The sequence below is a fragment of the Dipodomys merriami genome, unplaced genomic scaffold, assembly GCF_024711535.1.
Source record: "Dipodomys merriami isolate MVZ:Mamm:240054 unplaced genomic scaffold, mDipMer1.0.p SCAF_12, whole genome shotgun sequence".
Taxonomy (NCBI): domain Eukaryota; kingdom Metazoa; phylum Chordata; class Mammalia; order Rodentia; family Heteromyidae; genus Dipodomys; species Dipodomys merriami.
Window position 1 is genome coordinate 19,020,681 of NW_027202493.1, and position 21,430 is coordinate 19,042,110.

At 38.3% G+C, this 21,430-nt stretch overlaps 1 pseudogene; it reads right to left on the minus strand.

Moving 5' to 3' along the window:
* Positions 1 to 18,716: 18,716 nt before the first annotated feature.
* Positions 18,717 to 20,083, minus strand: LOC138823234 (tubulin alpha-1B chain pseudogene; annotated as a pseudogene).
* Between the last annotated feature and the right edge of the window lie 1,347 nt (positions 20,084 to 21,430).

The following is a 21,430-nucleotide window of genomic DNA, read 5'->3' on the forward strand; positions in this document are numbered from 1 at the left end:
TTCCTCAGAGTGTCTCCACAGGATTAATTTCAGTACCTATAGTAGTGATCACTTAAGAGTCTAAATGATAAATGCACCTTTGAAGTGATTTTCTGATTCCGTTTTCTAAGGCACCTATTTTTATTTCCAGGAATTAGTTGCAAAATCAACTACCAGTCCTTATCTTAGACTTTTCTTTTGAGAATAAGCACAGGTTAGCCCAGGCAGAAAAGGATAAAGAGAATATCTTTAAGGTGCCTTGCTTCCTGGCCCTCTTGGGAGAACACAGGAGTAGGTGTTAGTTCCACATGCAAAGAAGATGCAGAAGAGGTTTCTGCACCACTTCCTGATGAATTTTCTAGTTTCTGTCTAAATATGCCAAGGGCAGGTATTATGATATGGTTTTACACAGTTACACATTACCTGCACTGCATCTTAAATTTCTTTTTCTTCTTTGAGTAAGCATCCTTTTACATAAATGGTAATGTTATCTCAAATATTTCCTTAATTGAAGACGGTTTCAACATGCTTGTAGATTGCCATTGAGACTGAGGACTATATAGAGGACAATTTTGGTGATATAACTATTATTTCATACCTTTTTCACTCCTTTGCCCTCAGTTGTAACCTTTCTGCCCCTGAGTCTGTTCCTTATTGCTATTATTCAGCTTTCTAATTACTGGAATGAATGTCAGGTTTCCAGCAGTGAGGGTGAAACAAGGGTTTCTGTATGGCCTTTTAAAGATCCCTACTTTCCCCTTGGGGACATCTTGGTTTCTTAGTTACCCTAGAACTTGAATAGTTAAGAATTATCCATTGGCTGGGAAGGTGGCTCAGTGGTAGAGTGCTTGCCCTGAGTTCGATTCCTCAGCACCACATAAGCAGAAAAAGCTGGAAGTGGCACTGTGGCTCAAGTGGTAGAGAGCTAGCTTTGAGCTGAAGTGCTGAGGGACAGCACCCAGGCCCAGAGTTCAGGCCCAATGGCTGGCAAAAAAAAAAAAAAAAAAAGAGAATTATCCACATTTCAGTAATTTATTAAGTGGGTAATCAAAGCACAGTATTTATTATACTGTATAAGGGCACGAAGGTTTAATAAGAATTGTGGCCGTGTGCTGATGACTCATGCCTGTAATCCTAGTCACCCAGGAGGCTGAGATCTGAGGATCTTGGTTCAAAGCCAGCTTTGGAAGGAAAGTCTGTGAGACTCTTATCTCCAATAAATTGCCAGAAAACTGGAAGTGGTGTTGTGGCTCAAGTGGTAGAGCACTAGTCTTGAGCTGAAGAGCTGAGGGACTGGCCCAGACCCAGAGTTCAAGCTCCAAGACCAACAACAACAACAAAAAGAATTATATACAATTATGAGTATCCCTATGCTTAAATAGCTTTACTAATTTTTATAAATCCCACTGAGGCATAATAAAATCCATCTATTTTAAGGGTACAGCTTAATGAGTTTTGACAAATCTATATACCTAAGTATAGACCACTTTCTTCTGCATTCCTCAGTTTCTCCTGCATTCCTCAGTTCCTTTATGTTCTTTTGGAGTTAATCCTTTTATCCTCAGCCTCAGACAACCTTGGACTTACCTGATGCCAGTGTAAATTTCTTTTGCTTATTTCTGTTGGGAATGGGATCTTTCCATATTCAGAGGTGATGAAGAGGTCAGACTGAGAAAATGTTCAGAAGAGAAACAATGTGTATTGTGCTGTAAGTTAGGTCAAGGTGTTATTGCTTATTAGGTTGATCTTGCATTTCTTTTTTTTTTTTGGGGGGGGTCCAGTTGTGAGGCCTGAACTCTGGGCCTGGGTGCTCTTCAGCTCAAGGCTAGCGCTCTACCATTTGAGCCACAGCGCCACTTCCGGCTTTTTTTTCTTTTTGCTTATATGGTGCTGAGGCATTGAATCCAGGGCCTCAGGCATGCAAGGCAAGTGCTCTACCACTGAGCCACCTTCCCAGCCCCCAATCTTGCATTTCTTAAGTGACTGTTGAATGGTTTATAATATAAAACTTTAGCTTATCATTGTTAACCTTTAAGTAATTTTTTCACTTTTCAAGTAATAATAAAATAGAAGTATATAGGCAGTCCTGGATTTCCCTGGATTTTATGAATTTTGATTATTTAGTCTAAATAACATTGTCCTACCAACACAGTTCAAATTTCAGTCGCCATGGTATGTTAACTCTAACCGTGTAAAGTACACATTGCTTTTTTTCAAACAGAAATCAATTAGTAATTTACAGGTGTGCATCACGATCAATGAATAATCATGCTATTTCTGTCTCCTGATGATTTGTTATTGTGCATCTAGGTGAATTTCCCTTATAAAGACAGCAAGGTTTGTAGTTTTATTAACTTCTTGTCTTCCAGTGACAATCTTACCTAACTTAACTCTTAAAGACTATTACTATGGAATGAATGATAGTTCAAATCATCTTTGTTCATTTGGATACTTTTGGGAAAACGTGACAAATTGCTTTATACTAACAAATGTCAGTTAATTCATCCAGACAATTAACCAAAGAATTATTCCAATTTTAAAAGCTTATTATCTTATATAAAAAGAGTATGCAATTTTTGCGCACTATTTTGGAGGCAGTATTACTTTAAAATGAAATTGAAATATCCAAACATTTAAGGGAAATACTAATTATGTGTGTAGTATGGAGATAAGTTTTATAGAACTGTGAAAATAACATACAGGATTCAGATAGACTCTAAATGGAATTATATGAGCAAAAATGGACTATGGAAATGTTGGCAATACCATTTGAGAGAACTATGAAGTGCTGGTGAAATTTTTAGAAATAAGAAAAGCAGTTACAACAAACTATGAAGTAGAAATATTATCAGCAAAATACTTTATACTGAAAGAAATCTCAGGAGTTTTTTTACAACAATGAAAGGACCAAAGTGTTGGAAGCTAATAAGACTCAGGGAAGAGGTTGGCATTCCTTCAATTTCCATCAGAATTTTGATCTGTATCTTCCATGTAAATCCATTTGACTGCCTAGAAGCCCTTTGATGAAGGAGGCTAGTTAGTCACCTGTACCCAAGATATCTTCTTTAGGTATCTGAAACTCACAGATAGCCTGAAAAATCTCTGACACACAAACCTCTACTCTTTGGGGTCTGGGTGCAAACACAAATTGACCGACATTCTGAGTGTATTGGTTTCACAGTCTTTACCTGCCATCCAGTCACTCAAATTGAAAGGCCAGGAAGACAATCTTCTGCTTTTATTAATGCTCTCTCTCTCTCTCTCTCTCTCTCTCTCTCTCTCTCTCTCTCTCTCTCTCTCTCTCTCTCTCTCTCTCTCTCTCTCTCTTCTCTCTCTTTCTCTCTCTCTCTCTCACACATACACCAATTCTTCTTAGCCTCTGATATCATTTTGGAGAGTCTGGTATGAGCTCCCTTTGAAACTGGAAGTTAAAACTGTAACTTCTTTGATCATAGTTGTAAATAGTCTCCACATTTTTAGTATAGTCTCTGGGTAATTAAAGAGGTACCAAAGGTTATGCTACTTCTTTTTACATGAGTCTCTTGTGGTCTTTCATAACCTACATTCAATTGTTTCTCCATTTCTGTTTCTAGTGCCTGATTTCTCTAGGTTTTCAGTTTAAATAGCCAAGAAAGAGAATCCCACTGGCTCATTTTGCCGCTGTGTGTTCAAAACCTTTCATGTTAGGCCATCTCCTGGGCTGCTGGTGAATCTATGGATTGACCTAACTGTATTTTCTTCGGTTGTGCCTGAAGTGGACGGGGGTCAATTAAAACTCCATGAAGTCCAAACAAGAGTCAGTCAGACTTTTAATACTCGAGTCATGTTCCTGCTCTGACTAGGCATCCATAGCATATGTCTTTGGTGCAGTATTTCCTATTTTAGTGACAGACTTGTATTACCTTCTGCATCTTGTGAGCGATGGCATAAGAATACAAAAGCCTGGGGTGAGGAGTGCAGTCCGTGGCAGTATGATCAGGTATTTCACTGTGTGAAACTAAGAACAAATACAACCAAGGAAACTATGTTAGTACTTTGATTCTGTTTCACTATAGGTACTTCTGGATGACCAAAATAGATGGACAAGAACCACGGTGGGGCAATAATCCTGTTCTCTTTTCTTCCAAAGATCCACACATTATCTTGAGAGAGTTATCACTTCTAGAATACTCTCTCTCCCTGTTTTCTCTCATGGTGGGGTCAGATAGAGTTGAGCAAAGATGTTCATGTGAATATTGTCTCCATGAATAGGATTATATCTCAGTTGCAACAATATAACTTCAAAGCTCAGGAGCTAGATAGAAATGATTATTTTTAATGACCTGATGATGCTACTCGATGGTTTTTTTATATTATTACTAGAAATTATAAGATTACCTTTTAGCTTTTGATTATTTATGGGTATCCAAGCTACTTAAATCCACATTTTATCATTCTTTCCTGTTTTTCTTTGATGAAAGTTACAATGAATGGTAAAACTATTCTTCTTCATAATTTTTAGCCAAATGAAGATGCATTTTGCTCATACAATTACAACCACATCAGCCCAGGAACTGCAGGTTTTTTTTTAATTGTGAAAATACTGTACAGAGGGGTTTCAGTACATGAGCAAGATAATGAGTACATTTCTTAATCTCCTCCTCCCTCCCCTCTCCTCCCTGTGCCAAAGTTGTAAAGTTTGAGAAAATGCAGGTTATAGGAAGGTATTTGGAGCTTTGAGAGCAGCAAATTCCTATGAATGGAAAGATGAATCATTTTCTTGAAGCTTTGAAAAAACATGAACTTAATTTTATGTAGTCCACTGTTTTTTATTGTGAAAATACTGTACCAGAGGGGTTACAATTACATGGGCAAAGTAATGAGTACATTTCTTATCAAGCATGTGTGTATGTTGTGCTTGCTGACACTGGGGATTGAACTCATGGCCTATCCTCTCTCTTGGTTTTCTTGCTCAAGAATGGTGCTCTACCACTTGAGCCATGTCTCCAGTCCAATATTTTACTGGTTAGTTGGAGATGGTGCCTTGTGGACTTCTTTGGCTGAGGATCCACAACAAAATGCTGAAATAAAGATACAGATTGACTCATTGTAACAATGAGATGTACAAGACATTATGTTGAAAATGAACTTTACAGCTTGGGGAGGAGCAGGGATGGAGGGTGTGGTTGGGGAGGTGGGGAGTGAAGGGATGGTAGGGGATAAACAAAGGAGGGGGTAACAATGCTTGATAGGAAATGTACTCATTACCTTACTCATGTAACTGTAACTCCTCTGTACAGTATTTTTACAATAAAAATGTATTAAAAAATAAAAAATCCCCAGAGATCCTCCAGGTTTGAGGTTCCTGAGTAGCTAGGATTACAGATGTGAGCCCTCAGCACCCAGCTTACATGAACTTTTAAGAAGTATCCTCACAAGGTCTTGAGAGATAACACAGCACAGATAGTTGCTAATAGATTTTATAACCATTAAGTTGTTAATATTTTATTTTGACATACTGGTAGGATAGGTTTCACAAATACTTAAGAGAGTACAATAATCTTTACCTGCCAAATTCTGGATTTATTTATTAGAACCAAAATGAGCATTTAGACATTCTACTGCAGTTCAGCAAACAAACACTAACAGAACTGAAAGGAGACCTAGTCAGACTCCACTGAGAGTTCAAGAACACCATTGTTTTCAGGACCTTGGACCTGATTCACTCTCTTTTATAAGAACAGAAAACTGAGGTGCACCCAAAGAGAACATATCGAAGGTTATCCAGTGGGTTCAGCTAGAAGCACAACAGCTACTTAGCTTTCTAGGTCCTTTGCTTTCTCCTTAGTTTTATATTTTTCCATTGCCATCTTGCCACAGATCCAATCCCTTTATCACAAATGTTAGTTTCTGACCATTATTTTGAATCTTTTGTTCTTTAAAAAATTTTTTTAAAATAAGTTTTTTTATTGTGAAAATACTGTACAGAGGGGTTACAATCACATGAGCAAGGTAATGAGTACATTTCTTATCAAGCATTGTTGCCTCCTCCTTTGTTTTTCCCCTACCATCCCTTCCCTCCCATCTCAACTACATTTTTCCCACCCCTTGTTTTTCGACATAGTGTCTTGTACATCTCACTGTTGCAACAGGTCCACCTGTTTCCCAATTTAAACAATTGTTTTTTCCCTTCCGCTCCCCAAATTACACCAACATCAGATACAGTGAAAACAGGAGTTATACAGTGGGGGAGGGACATACAAAGCAACAAAGAAATATCTTATAAATATGTTAGAAACAATAGCAAGCAAGAAAAAAAAACCACTTGTGTCCTTATCTTGGAGTTCGTTTCACTTAACATCATCTTATCTGACCTTTTCTGCTTGTCTCAGATATATACTAGTTATTGCAAATAAGGGAAACCATGGGACCTATATTTCTTTGGACCTGGCTTACTTCACTTAATATATTTTTTTCCAAGTCTTTCCATTTCCTAACAAATGGAGCAATGTCATTCTTTCTGATGGAGGCATAGAATTCCATTGTGTATATATACCACATTTTCTTGATCCATTCATCTACTGAGGGACATCTAGGTTGGTTCCATATCTTAGCTGTGGTAAATAATGCTGCAATAAACATAGTTGTGTTGGTAGCTTTAGTGTGGTCTTGTTTGTAAACATTTGGGTAAATGCCCAAAAGTGGGATTGCTGGTTCATAGGGGAGCTCTATGTGGAATCTTTTGAGGAACCTCCATACTGCTTTCCAAAGTGATTGAACAAGTTTACATTTCCACTAACAATGCAGTAGGGTCCCCTTTTGTCCACATCCCCTCCAGCATCTGTTGTTATTAGAGTTCCTATTATAGCCATCCTAACTGGGGTTAGGTGGTATCTCAATGTTGTTTTGATTTGCATTTCTTTTATGGCTATAGAGGTTGAGCATTTCTCCGTGTGTCCATTGGCCATCCTTCTTTCCTCTTCAGAGAAGTTTCTCTTTAAATCTTTAGCCTATTTATTTATTGGGCAGTTGTTTCTTTGAGGATTTGTTGTTGGGGGATTTAATTTTTTGAGTTCCAGGTATATTTTAGATATGAGACCTTTGTCTGTTGTATGGCTAGTGAAGATCTTCTCCCAATCGGTGGGCTTTCTATTGATCTTGCTAGCTATGTCCTTTGCCATGCAGAAGTTTTGCAACTTTATAAATCCCATTTGTCCAACCTTTCTTTGATTTGTTGTGTTACTGGGTCTCTATTTATTTTGAATTTTTATGAATAAAATTACTACATATTAACTGAAATATGGTAAATTCAAGGAAAACTCAAATACCGTAAATTCTTAGAAAGGTAAAATCAAAGTTCAAAAAGATAAAATAAAGGGGCTGAGAAGGTAGCTCAGTGGTAGAGCGCTTGCCTTGCATGCATGAGGCCTTGGGTTTGATTCCTCAGCACCACATAAGCAGAAAAAATAAAAAAAGCCAGAAGTGGCACTGTGGATCAAGTGGTAGAGCGCTAGCCTGGAGCTGAAGAGCTGAGGGACAGTGCCCAGGCCCAGAGTTCAGGCCCCATGACTGGACCCCCCAAAAAAAGATAAAATAAAACTCCTGGAAGTGGGAAATCGAATGGGGTGGGGTGGAGACAGGGAGAAATGGGTAGACAAATGAAGAGAAGAAGAAGGGGAGAATGCAGTAAAAACTTAGGTATATATCCTACAAAATTAAGAAGAGGGCAAGGGTGAGTAGGGGAGAAATGGGTGAGAATGTTGAAAGGGGTGACATTGATCAAGATATACTGTATTTATATAAACTTTGTTAAACAGTAGCTTCTTTCTACCACTACTTAATGATATTAGAAAAGCAAAAAGGAAGATTAGAAAATTACTACCTACTAGAATAAACTATTTTCCTATCATGTTACAATTTTTGTTTAGTTTGTAGTTACTCACAAAAGATGTTATGAGTCACAAGAGTTGCTCAGCTTTCTCAAGGCCATCCAAAAGAGGCCAAATTGACAGCTCTGCTGAGCAGACAGTTGAAAACTCTCTATGGAATATCATATATTTGATCTCATTCAATGATTTCACTCATCTTATATTTTCCTCTTTGAAAGTTATGAATTTTAGATGTTTTTATTCTTTGAACTTCCTTTTAAAATATAGATTCACAGGAAGTTGCAAAGGTATGGGAGGATTTTATGTATGCTTCACTCATTTTCTTCTAATGGTGACCTCTTGTGTAACTATGCTACAATATCTAAGGAAGAAATCAATGTGGGCACAATCTACACAGTATATTCAGATCTCAGCAGTTTTACCTGTGTGCCTCTGTGTGTGTGTGTGTGTGTGTGTGTGTGTGTGTGTGTGTGTGTGTGTGTGTGTGTGTGTAGTAAACAGTTCTATGCACTTTCATCACACGCATAGACCTGGGTAACTTGCCACTCAGTTAAGATGTTGCATCAGTACAAGGTTCCATGTTGTCATCTTTTTGCACCTGCTATTACTTCCTTCCCAGATTCATTTGCTCCTTGGCAACTTAATCTGTTCTCCTATGCAATTTCATTTTTAAAAATTTTTATAAATGGGACATTATAATATGGAGATTCTTTTAACACTGCAAAATAACAACTACTCTCTTCTTATCTTATTGCCTTGAAAAGTTGTTCTCTCCTGTGCTTTGTGAAAACAGTAGAGAAAATGAGGACCAAACCAAAAATTATTTCATTAATTTTCCTACTATTTGTTTTTCACTGTCATTTTCAAATATTTATTCTTCTATTTTCCTTCCTTTCTTTTTCTTATTTTCATTGTAGAAAGGGGGAGTTTTATGCTCTTTACCTCTTCTAAGAAAGCTTAGTATTAAAACCTTTACTATAAAGCCCAAATTTTGTGCGTGTGTGTGTGTGTGTGTGTGTGTGTGTGTGTGTGTGTGTGTGTGTGTGTGTGTGTATGTGTGTGTGTTAGGAATTCCTAGGGACGGTTGCTAACTTGGCTAATCCTTGTGAAAGTGACCCTTGACACTGGTTTATCAAAATGGAAATCAACACCTAAGAAACAAAACCCTGCATGAGTTTGCTCTAGGAATGTGTCATTTCAAAGGCTATGAACATCACTCATATTATCCAGAATTTTCTTTTATTCAAACTCTCAACACTCTTGCAAGTTTCCATATTTAGGGTAATGAAATGTGAAACCAAGTGATTGTCTACCAATTACAATTAATATTAATGATAGCTTCTGAGACGCTACCTACATAGCTACTGTACCATGTCAAAGGACTTAACTAACTTTGCTAGCTTTCTTAAAATTCTCTAAATTTTAAATGCAAACTTATTGATGCATGTAGGCAGTCATTTGTATTAATACAATTAAGAGACTCTACCTAACCTCTGGTAAAAAATTACTTGAAAGTAATAGAGGACAGCGTCCTCTTTTCTTTCTTTCTTTCTTTCTTTTTTTTTTTTTTAAAGTAAATGAACTATTGGGAGTAATTACGATTAGTTCAATTGTAATTGGATTTAATGAGACTGAATAGAAACAAATTGCATGTAATTGGAAGCTAAGCAAAAGTCAATTAAATCTTTATAATTTTAATTTTATAAAAGTTATTGAATTAAATGACCAGGATCAAGTAGCAAAATACATTTCCAGGAAACTGGTACTTTTTTTGAAGGGAAAGATATTTTTTCACTTTATGATAAGGATTCAGTGAAAACCATTTTAATGAATATTGCAGTATTACCAATTTAGCTTCAAATGAAGTAATTTTGCCAATTCATTATCCTACCTACGAAATACTGCCCAAGATGTTTTAAGGAATAAGGAGTAGAATTTATACCATAGAATAAAATAATGTATTTATTATTAAAACTCAGTGAATTCAGGTGATTTTGAATAAAGATATGGTTGTAGTACCTTCACTTCAGGCCTGGTAATATTCACTTCAAGCCTGAGTTAGCTGTCTGAAAATGGTTGCTCCCTTGTAGACATTGCATGATGATTAGAGTACTTTTAGTTTTGTACATTGGTCTGCACAGATGCTAACTCAGTCATATTCCCACATTTCTGCTGTCAGCCTTAAGAGCTATCACTCAAAAATCCAAGTCAGCTTTTATTCAGCAGTGTAAGTGATGTTCTGTGAAACTGGTCAACTAAGAACTCATTGCTCATCAAGTGTGATTACCCTCCAAATACAGCCAGGGTACATCATACATCAGACTGTTGTGATTTCTGCTTCCTGAGCATTCAAATACATGTACATAAATGACTCACTCTAAGATGCTGAATGACCTTCAAAGGGAGCTATAAACATATACTGACTTCAGTAGACTACAATTGGAACAGAATTGCAGTTTTGATTTCATGGAAAATTGTAATTCTCCAATGATGATAACAATATAAATTCCCTAGAAGGGAAAAAATAAGAGCAACTGGTTCCAAGAAAGAACACTCAAGTCAGATGTGCATATGGAATTCAGCTTTTTTTTTTTTTTTGGAATTTTTTAAATTGTGAAAATAGTGTACAGAGGGATTACAATTACATGGGCAAGATAATGAGTACATTTCTTATCAAGCATTGTAGCTCCTCCTTTGTTTCCCCTTCCCATCCTGTCCTCTCCCCATCCCACCACCCAACCCTCCTCCCTCCCCCAAAGCTGTGAAGTTCGTTTTTGACATAACGACTTGTATGTCTCATGGTTGCAATGGGTCCACCTGGAGATTGAACTCTGGGCCTCACACTTACAAGTTAGGAGTTCTTCCGCTTGAGTCAAGGTCTGACTCAAACAATTTTTGCATGGATTATTTTTGAGATAGGGTCTCTTTTTATGCCTGGTCCTACTTCTATAGATAGAAATAAGCTAACACAAATCAACTCAGCAGAGTGAACCAATAATCTGACTTTTACAATGTCAATTTGTGGGTGTTTGATAAGCTATTTATTTAACTGATGGGAAATTTACAAGGCTCCAGTGGTAAGTCGCTCAAGAGAAGTTTTGAATGTTTCAGCCTGATGTTCCAAAACTTTACCTACTCTGAGTTTCTTTATATTTATTCCTGAGACACTTCTCAAGCACAAATTAAAATCCAAACCTGTGTCAGGTTAGGTCTGTGGTTTTGCACTTCTCACCAGGAAATGCTTTCCTCAGGGTGAGCTGGACAAGTTCCTTTGTCATCTCCGAACTTTTGTCAGATGCTTTTATTTTCTGACCCATGAGTTCTGAATGTATGCAGAGCCCTCATTATCCATTGTCCCAAATCCTTTTCTTCTACTCCTACACAGCCACCAAATCCAAGTCTCGGCATTCGTGGCATTGGCAAAGGCTTCTAGAGCAGTAGTGGTTTTTATATTCATTGACCATTCAGGGTTTCTGCTCTGTCTTATTGTCATTTCCCCCCTGGGTATTTCTCGTACTCTTTTGGAAGCACAGCTATGCATTTAAATGCATGTTTGTTGTATATTATCTGCCATTTCTATGTGTTTGCAGGAAGGCTTTTCAGAATATCTACTTCAGCTCATTGCTAAAATAAAAAGAGAAGTTTGTTTTCGGGCCTCTTAGAAAGAGCCAATTTCATACAAACTGCATATCGCACGTAACCGTTATTGCTTATGAACACAAGGAGCTCTCAAGTACTATAGCTGGGTCACATGAAGTTCTACGTATGGAATAGAACTTCTTTTAATAATGTTTATCATTTTGATTACTCTTTGTATAATGTCAACTTCTGTTACCACTGGGAACGTGTTAGTCTCACTCTTTCTATTTGTCATGCAGCATTGAAATGTCTTAACTCAATACTGGTCTTTGGTAGGGAATGTAATTAAAGATTACTTAAAATCTTAAGTATCTAGTATTATGTGGCTGTTCTCCATTGAGTAGGAAACTTCTGCAGAGCCTAAAGGAGTCAAAATGCTCAGTAGAGCACAGTGAAGTAGGTGTCCTAGGAGTGATGTCACTGGTGGTTTTGTGGGCTGGTTAGTTTCTGGCCCATTATCTGCTGTGAGTCTTGTTCTCTGGGAGGTAGACTCTGACCAGTTGGTCAGTGTGGTCAGCCAAGCCGCCTTCCCTCAGGTGTCTTTTGCAGGTCAGATGGATGTCTTCTTGTTGGGACCACATAATTTTCATTGCTTCTCACATCTGGAGCAGACACAATACATTCTTGGATGTGTTAGAACCAGCATACTCTAAGTTAAATGTTTCCTCAGCAGAATGCCTGTGGTAGGGGCTAGGGAAAATCATGAGTGGCGGGTAGTGGATAATTTATTTGTGATTCAGTGTTATTATGTTAGCATGCCCATCTTTATCCTTCTTTCCCTTTATCCTTTTGTCTCTTCTTTCCATTCTTTTTTGTGGTTTTTGCCATATATTAATCTTTATTTATGAAATCTTCAGGGATTATGGATGTAGCTCAGTAGTGGAGCACTTGTCTAGCATGTTTACCTAACATGGTTTTATGTGATTCCCCAATGCTACAGAAAACTCTCAGTACACTTTACCCACAGACAGATTAATTATAGTTAACTTTAAAGTTATTAATGAGAATAATTATGATGGACAATGACTCTAAAGAAATATTTCTGTTTTTTTTTTTTTTTTTTTGTCGGTCGTGGGGCTTGAACTCTGGGCCTGGACGCTGTCCCTCAGCTCTTCAGCTCAAGGTGAGTGCTCTACCGCTTGAGCCACAGCACCACTTCCGGTTTTCTGGTTGTTAATTGGAGATAAGAGTCTGACGGACTTTTCTGCCCGGGCTGGCTTTGAACTGTGATCCTCAGATCTCAGCCTCCTGAGTAGCTAGGATTACAGGTGTGAGCCACTGGTGCCCGGCCTTAAAGAAATACTTCTATTGTATAGCTACTACAAAATGGAAGAGAAGTGTTAGCTATATACCAGGCCATGAGAGTTATATCCACATTTTATATTACACTGTCCATCAGTGTCCTCTAGAGTATGTTTGGACCAAGCTTATCCTCTAATTTGTATTTAGGTGTCCCTGAGAACCTGAGAATAGCTTCCATAACGTTGTGCAAATGATCTTTTAGAAAAGGTAACAAACCCATGCCTTAAACAGCAAAAGTGTGTTTTGTCTTCAACATGGTAATTATTAGTGCCATTTTCTTATTCTATGTTCCCAATAATAATAATTATTGAACAGATCTACATCCCTATGTAGTTGTTCTCATATTTGTGGCATATTCTTGAAGATGTCTCAATGATAGAATTCTTCATCAGAGAAGAGTATTTGTGAATTTAAAAAAGAATTGCCCCAAACTCACCCTAGCAAATTACAGTACATAAAATTGATTCTTCATTGACTTGTAGCTATATGTTAATGAGAATCTTTCTTGTAACAAGTTTGGTTTGTGAAGACAATTTCTACAATGGAGCTTATAAATATTTTTGGCATCCCTAAAAGAAACTAACTGTTGAAGATGACATGGAATAACAAAGTTCACTGAAATAAATCAGATCTGATATGTGTATTTTAAAAATGGCTACATTGTTTGGCAATCTCATATTTTCCTAAACGAGTGGAGAAAGTGTTTGTACAGTGTTTTATTCAATTACAAGAATAGTGGTTGCTGTGCATTGAATGTGAGCTATTCCCTTCAGGTTAATGTGGAAGGCTTAGTCCATAGCTAATGGTACTATTTTGGGTGGTAGCAGAAACGTTAGGACTGTTTAGTGGAAGTATGTTATTGGGGGCATGTCCTTGTGGAGCTATTCCTTACTCTCAGCCCCTTCCTATCTTTTTTCTGTTTCCTGGATGCCATAGGTGAGCAACTCTGTTCTGCCACATCCTTTTTCACGATACTTTGCCTGATGACCAGGGACCTAATCTTCTGAAATGAGTGTCAAAGAAATCCTTTTTCTTTCTTTTTTTTGGGGGGGGGGGTCCAGTTGTGGGGCCTGAACTCTGGGCCTGGGCGCTGTCCCTCAGCTCTTCAGCTCAAGGCTAACACTCTACCACTTGAGCCACAGTGCCACTTCCGGCTTTTTTCTTTTTTCTTATGTTGTGCTGAGGAATCGAACCCAGGGCCTCATGCATGAAAGGCAAGTGCTCTACCACTGAACCACCTTCCCAGCCCCACTCCTTTTTCTTTTTTAACTCTTTCTGTCTGCTATTTGTCCTAGTGACAAACACAGAGGTTTGTTTCATTACTTCTATTTGATTCTACAATTAAGAGTACTCTTCACTGGTTTTGGAAGAACTGCCTCCCTTCCCTCACAATCATTAATTTTAAATTAAAATTTTAATTTTAATTTTTTATTGTGAAAATACTGTACAGAGGGGTTACAATTACATGGGAAAGATAATGAGTACATTTCTTATCAAGCATTGTAGCCTCCTCCTTTGTTTCCCCTTCCTATCCCTTCCGATCCTCCACCTGCCCCCTCACCCATTCTTCCCTGGCCCCCCTCCCGCCCCCACCAAAGTTGTAAAGTTTGTTTTTGACATAACAACTTGTACTTCTCATTGTTGCAGTGGGTCCACCTGTATCCCTATTTAAACAACTTGTTTTTCCCCTTCCCCTCCACCAATTATAGACATCAAATACAGTGAAAGCACAGGTTATACTGTGTGGGAGGGACATACAAAGCAACAAAGAACTTATCTTATAAATGCATTAGAAACAATCGCATGAAAGAAAAAAACATTTGAATACATATCTTAGGGTTCATTTCCCTAACATCACCTTATCTGACCTTTTCTGCTTGACTCAGACATATACTAGATATTGCAAATAAGGGAAACCATGGGACTTATGTTTCTTTGGACCTGGCTTACTTCACTTAATATAATTTTTTCCAAGCCTTTTCATTTCCTAACAAATGGGGCAATGTCATTCTTTCTGATGGAGGCATAGAATTCCATTGTGTATATATACCACATTTTTCTTGATCCATTCATCTACTGAGGGACATCTGGGTTGGTTCCATATCTTAGCTATGGTAAATAATGCTGCAGTAAACATAGTTGTGCTGGTAGCTTTAGTGTGGTCTTGTTTGTAATCTGCTCCCTACTTTTATAGATAGGCACATGACCTAACCTATGCTAGGCACAGAAAGCCCTACCCTTGGTTATAAGCTTGGTCTACAAGTGGACAGGTGATTAAGTTGAACAACTCACAGGACTAAGCAAAGGAAAAGAGTCAGCCTAGAATGATGTTTGCGAAAAGCTACTGGATTATCTCTCCTATTAAAGGGAAGATGTGGGTCTTTGGTGAGAAAGGATGAAGTCAACACATCACAAGACCTAGGATTCCTGCCCCTCTCTAGGGTCTGGTTCTAGCGTGAGGTACAATTTTCCCAGACTTTTCCTGAGGTTTTGTTAGGCAAGCTACTAATGCTTTTTAAACAGTTGGGTTAAGTTAGTGTTCTCTTTCAATGAAGAGAATTCCTTATCCTCTTTCTTGGAAAGGTATTCCTAAGAACTTCATTATTTATTGACATGGTTTTGATGCTGAACAAAGACATTTACACAGAAACTGCTGTATTTTAGTGGCTCACACTCTAAAAGCTATGCTTCTGGCACTTTTCTCTCTATAACTATAACAGTTAACTCCATGAATCTTTAATATATACTTTTCTAGTATATAGTTAAAAATTTAATAGTTGAAAGTTGCCTGTCTTTCCAAGAATTTCAGAATTAGTCCAGTTGAGTGTGAGTTACTTTCAGGCATTTGTGTGTACAGAAATCTTAGTGCCAAGGTTAAACTGGTCCCTTCTCTAATTGATATATAAAAAGTGTGAGAGTAATAGCTATCTTTTCAAGCCCCTGGGCATAAGAGATTTGGTTATCTTTTCATTCAACTGACAACTGATCCATTGTTTGCACTGGATAATCTGGCTTTGTTCAAGCACACTATATTTGTGTTTTTAATTCCAAGTCTTACCTCATTATGAACAGTTTTCTACCCTCTTCTCTGGGGAACTGCTAATGCTTCTTGTTTATATAGAAAGAAAAATGAAGGAGTTAGTGCATTTTGGCTTGCTTTCACAGGCAGAAAAGGAGTAGTACTTTAATATTGTTTTCTTTCACATTTTCCCTTCCATATGTCAGGGTTTGCCTTCATCAATAAGATAATGGTTTGTCCAGGTTACTTTATGCATTCATCCCTAATCACTGCCAGTAATGTCTTTTAACGAGTTCTTTGTTCCTCTTGATTAATTTGTTTCTAATTTCCCTTTTCTAGGGCCCACTGGAAGCAGCTATGCATTTTAAGTGCATATTTGGGATAACAAGCTTCCTTTTGTGATTCCATGGGTTTAAATCAAAACTTATCTGATGGATCCAGGAGTCAAGACAGTGTTAAGGGGACCTAGGAAGGCATATGAAACATCCTTTAGGGGCTTGAGGCATTAAGTAGATTCACACTGAAGACAGAGAAAAATCGGATCTTTCTCATTCCAATGAAACAGAACGATAGTACAGTGCCACATTCTTGTCACCCCTCTGGGAGGACAAGGTGCTCACCTTCTACCCTGGCTTGAGAAGGCTTAGGCTGAGGCTGGCTTTGGGAGAAAACGTTATTTCTCTTTTCTCCCTGCTTCCTTTTGATCTGCACCTCATGCAACTCTGAAGTTTTGATTTGCTCTGAGGGAAAGGAGTCCATTCAATATCCACACAGGCTGTGGAAAAATTATTGGGGCTGAGGGTCAAAAATTGAGGTTAGTGGGCTGGGAATATGGCTTAGTGGTAGAGTGCTTTCCTAGCATGCATGAAGCGCTGGGTTCAATTCCTCATAAGCACATAAACAGAAAAAGCCAGAAGTGGCACTGTGGCTCAAGTGGTAGAATGATAGCTTTGAGCAAAAGCAGCTAAGGGACAGTGCCCAGGACCTGAGTTCAAGCTCCAGGACTGGCCAAAAAAAACCCCACACATGTGATTAGCTTCTGTCCCCTTCTGTTTCAGTTGCTTCCTGTCGGTATAGGTTTTACAGGCAGGGCCAAGAAGACTAGGGAAGTGAGACTAGATGATTTGAAACAGGATCATACTTTTTTATGTGTTTGCTTTTGTCTTACAACTTGATTTACATTAGTAGGAAATAATGCACATAGCTAAATTAAAAAATAATTAAAATAAATATTGAAAAATATACTTCTGAATCCAACATTGTCACCCATCTAGTTCCCATAGTCACGTAGAATTCTATAATTATTTGTTCCTTGTTCCTTCATTTATGATTTCTGTGTGGAATGCAATGAAAAGTACACCTTTGTGGCCCATTTTCTGAGCATAAGGTAGTATATTTATTAAATATACTGTTCAAATGTGTTTTTCTCTTCGTACTATTATGTACCACTCACTATGTAGAATTTATGCAATTTTAGTGACTGAATAACATTCTATTGAATATATAAACTATAATTTACTTAGCCAGTCCAAGACTTAAAAATGTTTAAGATTATTTGGAATCATTTTCCAATAATGCTTTCATGAATATACTTATACATATGTTGTCTTTCAACACTTATTTCTATTATATAAACTCAAAGGTGAAGTTGCTCTTTTAAAGATTATAGTTATTCCTCAGTTTGATAATACTAAGTTTTCTCCACAGGAGTTGTAGAAGTTTACAATCCATAACATCACTAATGTTATGTTATAAAACTGCATTTTTACCAGTCTGAAATTTGAAAAAAAGGATATTTCAACTAAGTTTGCCTTTCTCATTGTAACTGGCACTGACATGTCAGAAAATCCCTTGACTTTTTCTGAGAATTACGTTATATCTTTGGGAAAATTTTCTATTTCTGATTTTTAAAAATGTTTCCTACATAGTAGACAGACTCCTCTTTTATCTGTGATATGATTATAAATGTCACTGCTCCATTTGGCATGTCTTTTTTGACTTAATGTTTATTTTTGTTGACATGTTTGAAGGTTTGGTTTTTATGTAATAGGGTATTAATGTTTCATGAGTTCTGCATTGTTAGAAATATTTAGGAAGGTTTTGTTGTAGGATTTTTTTTCCATGCTTGTTCATTTTTTTTCTTATAAAAAATTTCATTAAGCTTTTATTTCATGGAAAAATATTTGGGTAAAATTTTCTCCCTGACTTTGTTAAAAAAATTTTCACTGTGTATCTGTTCAATTTTCATCTTTTTGGTTTTTTTCTTATAACATTTAAGATAAACAATTATTTATTATCAAATTGAGTTTATTTTTGAAGAAGTGATTTGTGGTATACTTCTATGGCGGACAGGGAAGGGCTGAAGTTGTGCTTCGTAACAACCCAAAGGTCTTCTCTGATACGATAGAAACAGATTACTCTGTGATCCTCCTCGTCTCAGCCTCCAAAGGAGCATGGTTGCAGGTGGAAGCCAGAATACCTGCGTTTACTATTTCTTTTTTCCTTTCCCTTTATATCACAGATCCACTGTTTTGAATTTCTACATGGGTTCTGGAGTCTATGGGTTATATCTGTTTTTTTCCAGTTTTGCTGAAAACGGAATTTTTAGAAAAAATTCTACTTGCAGTGTTATTTTTAAGGATGAGTATTGAGACAGGTTGATGTAAGCATGGTCATACCCCAGTATCTGCTTATCAATTAACAGTACTTGGTCACATCTTTCCGGCTTATTATTTTTTAAAATTTCTTAAAGCCTTTACTTTTGAGACATAATGGATTAAAACCTTACATACATGGAAAAAGACAGACATGATCACAGTTGAACAGAATCTAGTCAGAAACATTTTAGTGACGGCCAGCTGATGGTGAATCTGAAGTTCTGGGAGCATGACATGCTGTAGGGCCAAAGGAATGAGTGATTAGTACTCCTCTCCTTCTTCCTCACCCTCTCCTTCCACAGAATCCACACCAACCTCCTCATAATCCTTGTCTAGGGCAGCCATGTCCTCACGGGCCTCAGAAAACTCTCCTTCCTCCATCCCCTCACCCACATACCAGTGGACAAAGGTATGCTTGGCATACATCAGGTCAAACTTGTGGTCCAGGCGAGCCCAGGCCTCAGCAATGGCTGTGGTGTTGCTCAGCATGCACACAGCGCGCTGCACCTTGGCCAGGTCTCCACCAGGAACCACAGTGGAAGGCTGGTAATTGATGCCAACCTTGAAACCAGTGGGACACCAATCCACAAACTGGATGCTGCGCTTGGTCTTGATGGTGGCAATGGTAGCATTAACATCTTTGGGAACCACATCACCACGGTACAAGAGGCAGCAGGCCATGTATTTACCATGGCGAGGGTCACATTTCAGCATCTGGTTGGCTGGCTCTAAACAAGCATTGGTGATCTCTGCTACAGAAAGCTGTTCATGGTAGGCTTTCTCAGCAGAGATGACAGGGGCGTATGTGGCCAGGGGGATGTGGATGCGGGGATAGGGCACCAGGTTGGTCTGGAATTCTGTCAGGTCAACATTCAGGGCCCCATCAAACCTCAGGGAAGCTGTGATGGAAGACACAATCTGGCTAATAAGGCGGTTCAGGTTAGTGTAGGTTGGGCGCTCAATATCGAGGTTTCTATGACAGATGTCACAGATGGTCTCATTGTCCACCATGAAGGCACAGAGTGCTCCAGGGTGGTGTGGGTGGTGAGGATAGAGTTGTAGGGCTCAACTACAGCTATGGACATTTGGGGGGCGGGGTAAATGGAGAACTCCAGCTTGGACTTCTTGCCATAGTCCACAGAGAGACGCTCCATCAGCAGGGAGGTGAAGCCAGAACCAGTTCCCCCACCAAAGCTGTGGAAGACCAGGAAGCCCTGAAGACCTGTGCACTGGTCAGCCAGCTTTCTGATCCGGTCCAAGACGAGGTCAATGATCTCCTTGCCAATGGTGTAGTGCCCACGGGCATAGTTATTGGCAGCATCTTCCTTGCCTGTGATGAGCTGCTCAGGGTGGAAAAGTTGACGGTAGGTGCCAGTTCGAACTTCATCAATGACTGTGGGTTCCAGGTCTACAAACACTGCCCTGGGCACGTGCTTGCCAGTGCCTGTCTCACTGAAGAAGGTGTTGAAGGAGTCATCTTCTCCCCCGATGGTCTTGTCACTTGGCATCTGGCCATCAGGCTGCCGTGTTCCAGGCAGTAGAGCTCCCAGCAGGCATTGCCAATCTGGACACCAGCCTGGCCAACGTGGATGGAGATACATTTATGCATGATGACTGTGGATTTGGTGGCAAAGGTGACAGGAGCAGGAGCAGGCACCCCAAGTCCTGGTTACTGTCCCCGACAAGCTAAGAGTCGAGGTAAGTAACGCACTCTTCCCGGCTTATTTTATAAAATGATTTAGCACACATTTTCAATGGTTACTACATTTTCTCTTTTTATATATACCTTGTTTATAATTGTTTTGGAGAAGAAACCCATGCTTGGTGAAAGCATAGCCTAATTTTACATGCATCACACAACTTGGAATATACTGCCTTTTTCCTGCTTCATCAATTACAGTGGACACCAATGAGGGCAAATGATTTTGTTTAGAATACTGGAGTTGGGAGTAGAGTAGGTGCTCAGGTTGGATCTGGGAGCAGATTTGTTAGCATATACGATGTCCACTTTTGAATGGCAATTGGGAAACATCTGAAGAATCACAAGCTTCATGAATGACCAGGGGCACTTTGCATTAAATTGTCAAGAAATTGTGCAAATTGCTAATTCCTCTCTCAGACCGAGAGTGAATGTAAGTTTGAGAAAATTGGCATGGGAAGATTCATTCATTTAACTTGACAATAATTTATATGCAGCTTGACTATCATGCATAACAACCATGGCTTATATGGTTGTAGTCTATAAATAAGAATGCAAATACACAAAGAGAGTATAAAAGTGGAATATGGTAGGTGACAGAAAAAAATAAAACTAATTCACATAAGGTCAGCTAGAGGAGGGATTATTTTGAGGTTATCTAGTGTGTGCCGATACTGAGTGAGTGAATATTTTCTTCAAAAATATTAAAACCAGAACAGCTTCCTTTAACACTATAATGAAGAGATAAAATGTAGCAAATCGCCTAGACAATGTTAGAAAACATCAATAGCATTTTAACTTTTGTCCTATTGTTTAACAAAATTATCACTGTAGTATTTCCTCCCTCCCTCCCTCCCTCCTTCCATTCCTTCCTTCCTTCCTTCCTGCCTTTCCATTCCTTCTTTGCCTTCTCTCTTTCATCCTTTCTCTTTCTTTTCTTCTTTAGAATGGTGTTAGTGATTGAACCCAGGGCTTCACATAGTTATATTGTACTTTTTTAGAACGAGACTTATATAATTATTAAAATTATCACATTAACATTTACTTAATAATCATCATTCAAGTGGAATGTCAATGTCAGGGAAAACTTGAATGTGAACAAAAGTTTACATTACTGGGGAAAGGTTTGCTGGATAAACACCTGATCATGCTTTTATGTAATGGCCAAATACAGACACACAAAGAGATATGCCAATAGATGAGGCTTGTTATGCTCCTTTATTTGGAGAAAATAAGAAGAGTGGGATTGATGATTTGTATGGTACTC